This window comes from Crinia signifera, unplaced genomic scaffold (assembly GCF_055691185.1).
Source record: "Crinia signifera unplaced genomic scaffold, ASM5569118v1 HAP2_SCAFFOLD_238, whole genome shotgun sequence".
Lineage (NCBI taxonomy): Eukaryota > Metazoa > Chordata > Amphibia > Anura > Myobatrachidae > Crinia > Crinia signifera.
In genome coordinates, this window is record NW_028142131.1 from 30,001 (window position 1) to 40,000 (window position 10,000).

At 36.0% G+C, this 10,000-nt stretch overlaps 7 non-coding genes across 7 annotated transcripts; all 7 read left to right on the top strand.

The window, feature by feature from the left end:
• The first annotated feature begins 1,030 nt into the window (after positions 1 to 1,030).
• Positions 1,031 to 1,102, top strand: TRNAP-AGG (transfer RNA proline (anticodon AGG)). The gene has a single exon. It is a non-coding gene; the product is annotated as a tRNA-Pro (tRNA).
• A 298-nt stretch (positions 1,103 to 1,400) lies between these two features.
• Positions 1,401 to 1,472, top strand: TRNAP-AGG (transfer RNA proline (anticodon AGG)). Its single transcript has one exon. It is a non-coding gene; the product is annotated as a tRNA-Pro (tRNA).
• A 294-nt stretch (positions 1,473 to 1,766) lies between these two features.
• TRNAP-CGG (transfer RNA proline (anticodon CGG)) lies at positions 1,767 to 1,838 on the top strand. The gene has a single exon. It is a non-coding gene; the product is annotated as a tRNA-Pro (tRNA).
• Positions 1,839 to 2,500: 662 nt separating this feature from the next.
• Positions 2,501 to 2,572, top strand: TRNAP-AGG (transfer RNA proline (anticodon AGG)). The gene has a single exon. It is a non-coding gene; the product is annotated as a tRNA-Pro (tRNA).
• A 666-nt stretch (positions 2,573 to 3,238) lies between these two features.
• TRNAP-AGG (transfer RNA proline (anticodon AGG)) lies at positions 3,239 to 3,310 on the top strand. The gene has a single exon. It is a non-coding gene; the product is annotated as a tRNA-Pro (tRNA).
• A 666-nt stretch (positions 3,311 to 3,976) lies between these two features.
• Positions 3,977 to 4,048, top strand: TRNAP-AGG (transfer RNA proline (anticodon AGG)). Its single transcript has one exon. It is a non-coding gene; the product is annotated as a tRNA-Pro (tRNA).
• Positions 4,049 to 4,714: 666 nt separating this feature from the next.
• TRNAP-AGG (transfer RNA proline (anticodon AGG)) lies at positions 4,715 to 4,786 on the top strand. Its single transcript has one exon. It is a non-coding gene; the product is annotated as a tRNA-Pro (tRNA).
• Positions 4,787 to 10,000: the final 5,214 nt, after the last annotated feature.

The following is a 10,000-nucleotide window of genomic DNA, read 5'->3' on the forward strand; positions in this document are numbered from 1 at the left end:
CATTTAGCTGCCTTTTAGAGCCAATGATTGATGTTACATGCTTGATTTCAAAGCATCAATTGAATTTTGCTCTTGCCATTTTACACAATTAGTTTGTAATTAATTATGAGTATTTAGGACATTTTCAACCATATGGTGGTACTTTGGGTAAAAAAACACATTCCCCATTATCTCAGTAACATAACACAACAATATTCATTAAATATTTTATCCAGCACTCTGCATTATTACGTATATAATGAGTTTCACTTTAAAAAAAAAAATATTGTGACGTGAGAAGTTTTCAGGGGTGGCTTGTTGGTCTAGGGGTATGATTCTCGCTTTGGGTGCGAGAGGTCCCGGGTTCAAATCCCGGACGAGCCCAGCATTTAGCTGCCTTTTAGAGCCCATGATTGATGTTAAATGCTTGATTTCAAAGCATCAATTGAATTTTGCTCTTGCCATTTTACACAATTAGTTTGTAATTACTTAGGAGTATGTAGAACATTTTCAACCATATGGTGGTACTTTGGGTAAAAAAACACATTCCCCATTATCTCAGTAACATAATACAACAAAATACATCAACTATTTTATCCAGCTCTTTCAATTATTACATAAATAATATGAGTTTCACTTTAAAAAAAAAAAAATATTCTGACGTGAGAAGTTTTCAGGGGTGTCTCGTTGGTCTAGGGGTATGATTCTCGCTTAGGGTGCAAGAGGTCCGGGGTTCAAATCCCGGATGAGCCCAGCATTTAGCTGCCTTTTAGAGCCCATGATTGATGTTACATGCTTGATTTCAAAGCCTCAATTGAATTTTGCTCTTGCCATTTTACACAATTAGTTTGTAATTACTTAGGAGTATGTAGTACATTTTCAACCATATGGTGGTACTTTGGGTAAAAAAAACACATTCCCCATTATCTCAGTAACATAATACAACAATATACATCAAATATTTTTTCCACCTCTTTCAATTATTACGTAAATAATATGAGTTTCACTTTAAAAAAAAAAAATTATTCTGACGTGAGAAGTTTTCAGTGGTGGCTTGTTGGTCTAGGGGTATGATTCTCGCTTAGGGTGCGAGAGGTCCCGGGTTCAAATCCCGGACGAGCCCAGCATTTAGCTGCCTTTTAGAGCCCATGATTAATGTTACATGCTTGATTTCAAAGCATCAATTGAATTTTGCTCTTGCCATTTTACACAATTAGTTTGTAATTACTTAGGAGTATGTAGTACATTTTCAACCATATGGTGGTACTTTGGGTAAAAAAAACACATTCCCCATTATCTCAGTAACATAATACAACAATATACATCAACTATTTTATCCAGCTCTTTCAATTATTACATAAATAATATGAGTTTCTCTTTAAAAAAAAAAAATTATTCTGACGTGAGAAGTTTTCAGGGGTGGCTCGTTGGTCTAGGGGTATGATTCTCGCTTAGGGTGCGAGAGGTCCCGGGTTCAAATCCCGGACGAGCCCAGCATATAGCAGACTTTTAGAGCCCATGATTGATGTTAAATGCTTGATTTCAAAGCATCAATTGAATTTTGCTCTTGCCATTTTACACAATTAGTTTGTAATTACTTATGAGTATTTAGGACATTTTCAACCATATGGTGGTACTTTGGGTAAAAAAACACATTCCCCATTATCTCAGTAACATAACACAACAATATTCATTAAATATTTTATCCAGCTCTCTGCATTATTACGTATATAATGAGTTTCACTTTAAAAAAAAAAGTAATTCTAAGGTGAAAAGTTTTCAGGGGTGGCTCGTTGGTCTAGGGGTATGATTCTCGCTTCGGGTGCGAGAGGTCCCGGGTTCAAATCCCGGACGAGCCCAGCATTTAGCAGACTTTTAGAGCCCATGATTGATGTTAAATGCTTGATTTCAAAGCATCAATTGAATTTTGCTCTTGCCATTTTACACAATTAGTTTGTAATTACTTAGGAGTATGTAGAACATTTTCAACCATATGGTGGTACTTTGGGTAAAAAAACACATTCCCCATTATCTCAGTAACATAATACAACAATATACATCAAATATTTTTTCCACCTCTTTCAATTATTACGTAAATAATATGAGTTTCACTTTAAAAAAAAAAAAATATTCTGACGTGAGAAGTTTTCAGGGGTGTCTCGTTGGTCTAGGGGTATGATTCTCGCTTAGGGTGCAAGAGGTCCGGGGTTCAAATCCCGGATGAGCCCAGCATTTAGCTGCCTTTTAGAGCCCATGATTGATGTTACATGCTTGATTTCAAAGCATCAATTGAATTTTGCTCTTGCCATTTTACACAATTAGTTTGTAATTAATTATGAGTATTTAGGACATTTTCAACCATATGGTGGTACTTTGGGTAAAAAAACACATTCCCCATTATCTCAGTAACATAACACAACAATATTCATTAAATATTTTATCCAGCTCTCTGCATTATTACGTATATAATGAGTTTCACTTTAAAAAAAAAAATATTGTGACGTGAGAAGTTTTCAGGGGTGGCTTGTTGGTCTAGGGGTATGATTCTCGCTTAGGGTGCGAGAGGTCCCGGGTTCAAATCCCGGACGAGCCCAGCATTTAGCTGCCTTTTAGAGCCCATGATTGATGTTAAATGCTTGATTTCAAAGCATCAATTGAATTTTGCTCTTGCCATTTTACACAATTAGTTTGTAATTACTTAGGAGTATGTAGAACATTTTCAACCATATGGTGGTACTTTGGGTAAAAAAACACATTCCCCATTATCTCAGTAACATAATACAACAAAATACATCAACTATTTTATCCAGCTCTTTCAATTATTACATAAATAATATGAGTTTCACTTTAAAAAAAAAAATTATTCTGACGTGAGAAGTTTTCAGGGGTGTCTCGTTGGTCTAGGGGTATGATTCTCGCTTAGGGTGCAAGAGGTCTGGGGTTCAAATCCCAGATGAGCCCAGCATTTAGCTGCCTTTTAGAGCCCATGATTGATGTTACATGCTTGATTTCAAAGCCTCAATTGAATTTTGCTCTTGCCATTTTACACAATTAGTTTGTAATTACTTAGGAGTATGTAGTACATTTTCAACCATATGGTGGTACTTTGGGTAAAAAAAACACATTCCCCATTATCTCAGTAACATAATACAACAATATACATCAAATATTTTTTCCACCTCTTTCAATTATTACGTAAATAATATGAGTTTCACTTTAAAAAAAAAAATTTATTCTGACGTGAGAAGTTTTCAGGGGTGGCTTGTTGGTCTAGGGGTATGATTCTCGCTTAGGGTGCGAGAGGTCCCGGGTTCAAATCCCGGACGAGCCCAGCATTTAGCTGCCTTTTAGAGCCCATGATTAATGTTACATGCTTGATTTCAAAGCATCAATTGAATTTTGCTCTTGCCATTTTACACAATTAGTTTGTAATTACTGAGGAGTATGTAGTACATTTTCAACCATATGGTGGTACTTTGGGTAAAAAAAAACACATTCCCCATTATCTCAGTAACATAATACAACAATATACATCAACTATTTTATCCAGCTCTTTCAATTATTACATAAATAATATGAGTTTCACTTTAAAAAAAAAAATTATTCTGACGTGAGAAGTTTTCAGGGGTGTCTCGTTGGTCTAGGGGTATGACTCTCGCTTAGGGTGCAAGAGGTCCGGGGTTCAAATCCCGGATGAGCCCAGCATTTAGCTGCCTTTTAGAGCCCATGATTGATGTTACATGCTTGATTTCAAAGCCTCAATTGAATTTTGCTCTTGCCATTTTACACAATTAGTTTGTAATTACTTAGGAGTATGTAGTACATTTTCAACCATATGGTGGTACTTTGGGTAAAAAAAACACATTCCCCATTATCTCAGTAACATAATACAACAATATACATCAAATATTTTTTCCACCTCTTTCAATTATTACGTAAATAATATGTTTCACTTTAAAAAAAAAAATTTATTCTGACGTGAGAAGTTTTCAGGGGTGGCTTGTTGGTCTAGGGGTATGATTCTCGCTTAGGGTGCGAGAGGTCCCGGGTTCAAATCCCGGACGAGCCCAGCATTTAGCTGCCTTTTAGAGCCCATGATTGATGTTAAATGCTTGATTTCAAAGCATCAATTGAATTTTGCTCTTGCCATTTTACACAATTAGTTTGTAATTACTTAGGAGTATGTAGAACATTTTCAACCATATGGTGGTACTTTGGGTAAAAAAACACATTCCCCATTATCTCAGTAACATAATACAACAAAATACATCAACTATTTTATCCAGCTCTTTCAATTATTACATAAATAATATGAGTTTCACTTTAAAAAAAAAAAATATTCTGACGTGAGAAGTTTTCAGGGGTGTCTCGTTGGTCTAGGGGTATGATTCTCGCTTAGGGTGCAAGAGGTCCGGGGTTCAAATCCCGGATGAGCCCAGCATTTAGCTGCCTTTTAGAGCCCATGATTGATGTTACATGCTTGATTTCAAAGCATCAATTGAATTTTGCTCTTGCCATTTTACACAATTAGTTTGTAATTACTTAGGAGTATGTAGTACATTTTCAACCATATGGTGGTACTTTGGGTAAAAAAAACACATTCCCCATTATCTCAGTAACATAATACAACAATATACATCAACTATTTTATCCAGCTCTTTTAATTATTACATAAATAATATGAGTTTCACTTTAAAAAAAAAAATTTATTCTGACGTGAGAAGTTTTCAGGGGTGGCTCGTTGGTCTAGGGGTATGATTCTCGCTTAGGGTGCGAGAGGTCCCGGGTTCAAATCCCGGACGAGCCCAGCATTTAGCTGCCTTTTAGAGCCCATGATTGATGTTAAATGCTTGATTTCAAAGCATCAATTGAATTTTGCTCTTGCCATTTTACACAATTAGTTTGTAATTACTTAGGAGTATGTAGTACATTTTCAACCATATGGTGGTACTTTGGGTAAAAAAAAACACATTCCCCATTATCTCAGTAACATAATACAACAATATACATCAACTATTTTATCCAGCTCTTTTAATTATTACTGATAAACCAGATATTTATCTGATAAGCTTAGATATGATAAATAACCCAAACCAAATTTATTTACTTTATTACCTTTAAATATAATGGCAACGCTGAAATGATTGCACACCCACACAACCTTTTTATAAAATGTATGGCAATGCTTTACTTAAAGAATAGCTTCATTACAGGTAATTGCGAATGCAGACTAACACAAGAAACACAAAACTGACTAGCTAATACTTAAACAGTAATTCTAAATCAAATCAAAATGGACACCTTTCAAGGACAGTGATCAGCCATGATTAAACCTCCTTCATAATTACCTCCAGCCCCCTGTGCTTCCTTGTTCTTTCTCAACTGCCTTCTCCCTCCTTCTATCACTCTGATATTTAAACCTTTATCACATTAATTAATTAATTACTCATAAGCATTGAGTCTTATTGGCAAGCTCTGCTTTCAATCATGATGTCATAATTAACCCAACACCCAACTTCAGTGGCCTTGTGGGTCTACGCATGTGTGGCCTTGTTCCCATATTATTCAGTTTGTGGAGTCTAGGTGTCTGTCCTTGTTCTGTGTTACATCAATAAGGCATTCTTAAACCCAGAAATCCAAAACAATATCTCATAAGAAATTACTTATTTCAGCAGTATTCTGACTCCACACGCCATCTTGTAACGAGATATGCGAGTCATGCCTCACAAAATGTCTGCTGCTTCTAACATATAATATGTTAGATATTATAACTGTTTAGCGCAAAGGGAAGGCCTCATACGCAGTGAATAGTACAGTGTGCAACAAGCTAAAGTCATCTGCAGCAATAATAGCGGCAGTCAGGAAAACAGAATATAATAAAAGCATAGATTTATTGATTAGTTGATTTTCTGTATTATCAGTCCATCCTCAACTTTTTTCATATCTCCGAAAAAAAGTTCATATCTCTCGTACTGTGCATCATTTGTTTCTCTCTTAAACCTTCTTGAAGCATTTCACTAGTATACAGAAAAATCAATAATATTATCTTGGCAAAAACATCAAACTTCTTAAAGCATATATAACATTGACTTATGCGAACCAGTTATTGGGGTTCAACTGTAGGGAATCACATCACTCACACCTATTCAATAAACTAATTTTTAACCCAAATAATTTCATTCAACTTTCCTTTTAACGTCATCATCCATTTAGTATTTGTGATGCTTGTACCATATTTTAATTATATTCACAAATTCAAATACAATTTTATAAACTTGGGATAATGTAAATAAGTGTGTTTCTTTAATATACCATGTGTTACTTTCAACTCTTCATGTTGAATCACCACTGTATTAATTAGTAAAAGTAAAATTTTATTACAATCGATCTTGTTTGTAACCATTTAGAAACCTCATAATCCTTGTGGTAATGTCCATGGCTTATGAGACAGTATGTTTGAGAAAACATCATAAGAAACAATTCAATGAGTACCCTTTTTTATCTAGATTTTATACTAGCACACCCAACTCTGTCACATAACTACATGTTTTGTTGTACTCCAAAATATCTCCTGTTATTACACTCTTTACCAATTTTAAACCTAGGGAGAGTCAGTAACCTTATAAGATTCACTTGTGTAAATCCTACATAGAAAATAAAGTGTTGTTTGATTTGACTGCAAATATAAGTAGCCATTAACCCAACATTACCAGAGTGATACCGTAGATGACAATATAAACAACAATCAGTTTACCTTATTGTTATTTTTATCAGCTCATGATGAGCATCTTAAAGAAGAAATGTCAGTTTGCATATAGATATTATGTTTGCACCATTGTTACCATCCTAACTTAGAATGCCTCTTCTTTACTGATACCTTACTAGATGTATTCTATCAATGGTTCTGGTTTGGATGTTCTTAGTTACTTTTATGTTATTACTCATATATTTATTTTAAACCTTCTAATTAGTTTAACATATTGGCTATCAGTATTTTATTACCATCCTCTGATGCATACCGAAACCTGGGAGCATCAGTAGTATGATGTATATGTGTGTCTGTTATGATTATACTATACTTGTGGGATTAAAATTAAAAGCAGAAGTAGAATACACCATCATGACTCTAGTAATACCTCTTTGATAACTATACACACTGTCCTTGCCAGCAACCAATCCCTGGTAACCCTCATTCACTATAAAAAAATGAAAACTTAAAAAATGATTTCTTCAGTTAGTGAGTGTATGGGAGACTTGGTCACTCATGGGGATCATTGTTTTACACCTTGTCCACAACCCGCAGGGACACCACTAAGGGTATCCCCCGATTCCGTGGACCTCTTCTTGCCCACAACCCGCAGGGACACCACAAAGGATGCCCCCCGATTCCGTGGACCTTGTCTTGGTCTGTGTGGGGGCCCTGGACAGGCCCATCATCAAATAAGTTTATTAAGTTAGAATCACAGTCACAATATTTATCTGCATCAGTTTCTATTTCTTTCAACTGATATCACCACCAGGTCGGAAACCTTCTTGCAGTGAGACGCATTAATTCAATCGGTTTGTTTCACAGGGACGGGTCTTGCCTTTGATCTACGAGACATTTAATTGTAAGAATTTTCTCACCATTGCATAGTCTCCAGGCTGGACCTTATAACAACATCCCTTCATAAGCTTGTTTGCTTTTCTGGCAAAGTATTTAGATGATGTGAGAATTAGAGTGACAAGTCTGCTGCTGGATGTTGAATAGGGATTGATGGTCTCCCAAAAAAAAATATATATCAATTAAAATAATGATCTTATAAAGGGACAGGTTCAGTGGCTGCTGAGGAGTAGTGTGAATGTCATACAAAACCGAAGACAAAACTTCAAGTCAACTCATGGTAATTTCCACACCCACCCTAAATTATGTGTTCTCAATGTGCATTTGTTAACATGTTCAATTTTGACTAAAACCTTTAAGTGTGTGGTGAGTGCAACCAAATTTTCATACCCATATTTTGACTTATTCCTTAGAATACCTTTCCTGTCAAATATGTACCTCTATGATTTTTTTTTTTTTTACTACCATATACCTTATGGGATAACATATCTGAACACAAATTTCTCAAAACATTTCTTTGCTGTAAAGGATGCTGTACATGGGACAGCTGGGATGTTCCTTCTAATCAAGATACTGTAACATATCAGATACCATTTAAATATAATGACAATTTTAAATGCATGTAAATTCCCCAAAAAATATTTTTAACCTTAGGAATGGACCAGTGGTAGGAGAAATGTTTGATGGTTCTATAGGAATAATTTTCCTGAGTTCATTCTTCTGCAGATGCGTTTGGGCCTCTGCATAAGATGAAATCAACATACATGCCCTCTCTCTCCTTACATGGGTCATCCCATGGGCAGCTTCCGCATATGCCAGGAGGAGGGGTTTGGGGAGCTACTGGTCTGCCCCCACCATCTTTACATAGGCCATTAGCCTTTTGACTGTATCCATTCTTCATCCATTGGCACATTCCTTTTAAATACACAACTCTTGATGTTTTATGAGCTTCTGCTGGTCAATTTTAAAAACATTAAATTGTATAGTGATGTGATTCACAACAGTGGCCATCTTATTTTTGTTACCAAGTGCAACAAGATCACTTTATAACATGTGAGCTTGACACTTAACAACTACTGCCTTTGCAGGGAGTTGCACAGCCTCAATGAGCTCCTTTACTTGCTGTGATATTAGCGTATTATATCACAGCAAAATCACGATGGAAAATGAGGATCTCTAAATCCAATACTACCGCATATCCCGTATATGGCCATCCTGAGTCTCCTTGTTGGTGACAACTACAATCTTTGTAGATGGTAGTGGCGTGTCAGAGATATCAGGTCTAATTGGAGAAATTTTGCTTTAAATATTCCTCACAATCATATTCTAAATCCTGCCTCTCATCCATCCTCTGGGACTCCCGGGTCCCACCAGGTAGCAGAGTAGCAGGATTTAGCGTACCACACCTGACAATGGTCAGGTCATGTGGCGCTGGGAGCAAAAGTTCCCAACAAGAGTACCATGCACTGGAAATGTGTCTTGTCCGTGAAGAGTTCATTAGAAAAGATGTAGCATTAGAGACACATAGTGTGCGGTGTTCTGTAATTTCTATACAAAGGCTGCAGCAGCCGCCACTTAAACATGTTGGTAAAGCAGATGCCACTCGGTCAAGTGTGCAACTGTTGCCCAATCGGTCTATGTGAATCCCCATGTATATGTGTTCAAACTCCCAAGGCCTCTGCTTGTTGTTCATTACAGTAAAGACAGGTATATGATAAATCTGATATATCCAGTGCTGTGGTTTCTGTCAGTGCGTGTATCAGAGTCTCAAATGAAGCAATTATGTCAGTATATTGTACTTTGCCAGCTCTGTGTCAGTTAGATTTAGTAGTAGTAATAGAAAAAGTGTCAGTAAGAGAATCCTGTAAAGAATTTAAACACATCATTAGATCATAAACATATTGAATCAGCATTGTGGTAGCAATCATGCAACTCATTGTGGGACATAGTGGGGCTGTCCATAAAACCTTGGCTTAATTGAGTCCACGTATATTGGACTGTGCTGTAAATAAATGTAGTAAGTACTGACTATCTGCTATTTGATAGTAAGAGATATGCAGATCATAAACCAATGACTAGATGACTGTAATACTTCCATAACTGTAAAATTAATTGATTTACACTAAAAAAATAATAAGAATAATCGCATTGGGTAGATAACCTGCAATAACAGAGTGTTGCAAATACTATGGGTATTAAATAGTATACGTTGTTGTAAAATCTGGAAGAAAACTATTTCTTGTGGTCCATAGATGTTTAGAAACTTGTGACATGATTAGTAATGAAAAACTCATCAAAATCCTCTAACCCCGTGAGGGTCCTCATATCGGTTAGTGCCTTCTGACAGCAGTCTCTCATGGATTCCTGTTAATAATACACAATTTCTTCCAAACCACTCTGAGAAAAAAAATAATCATT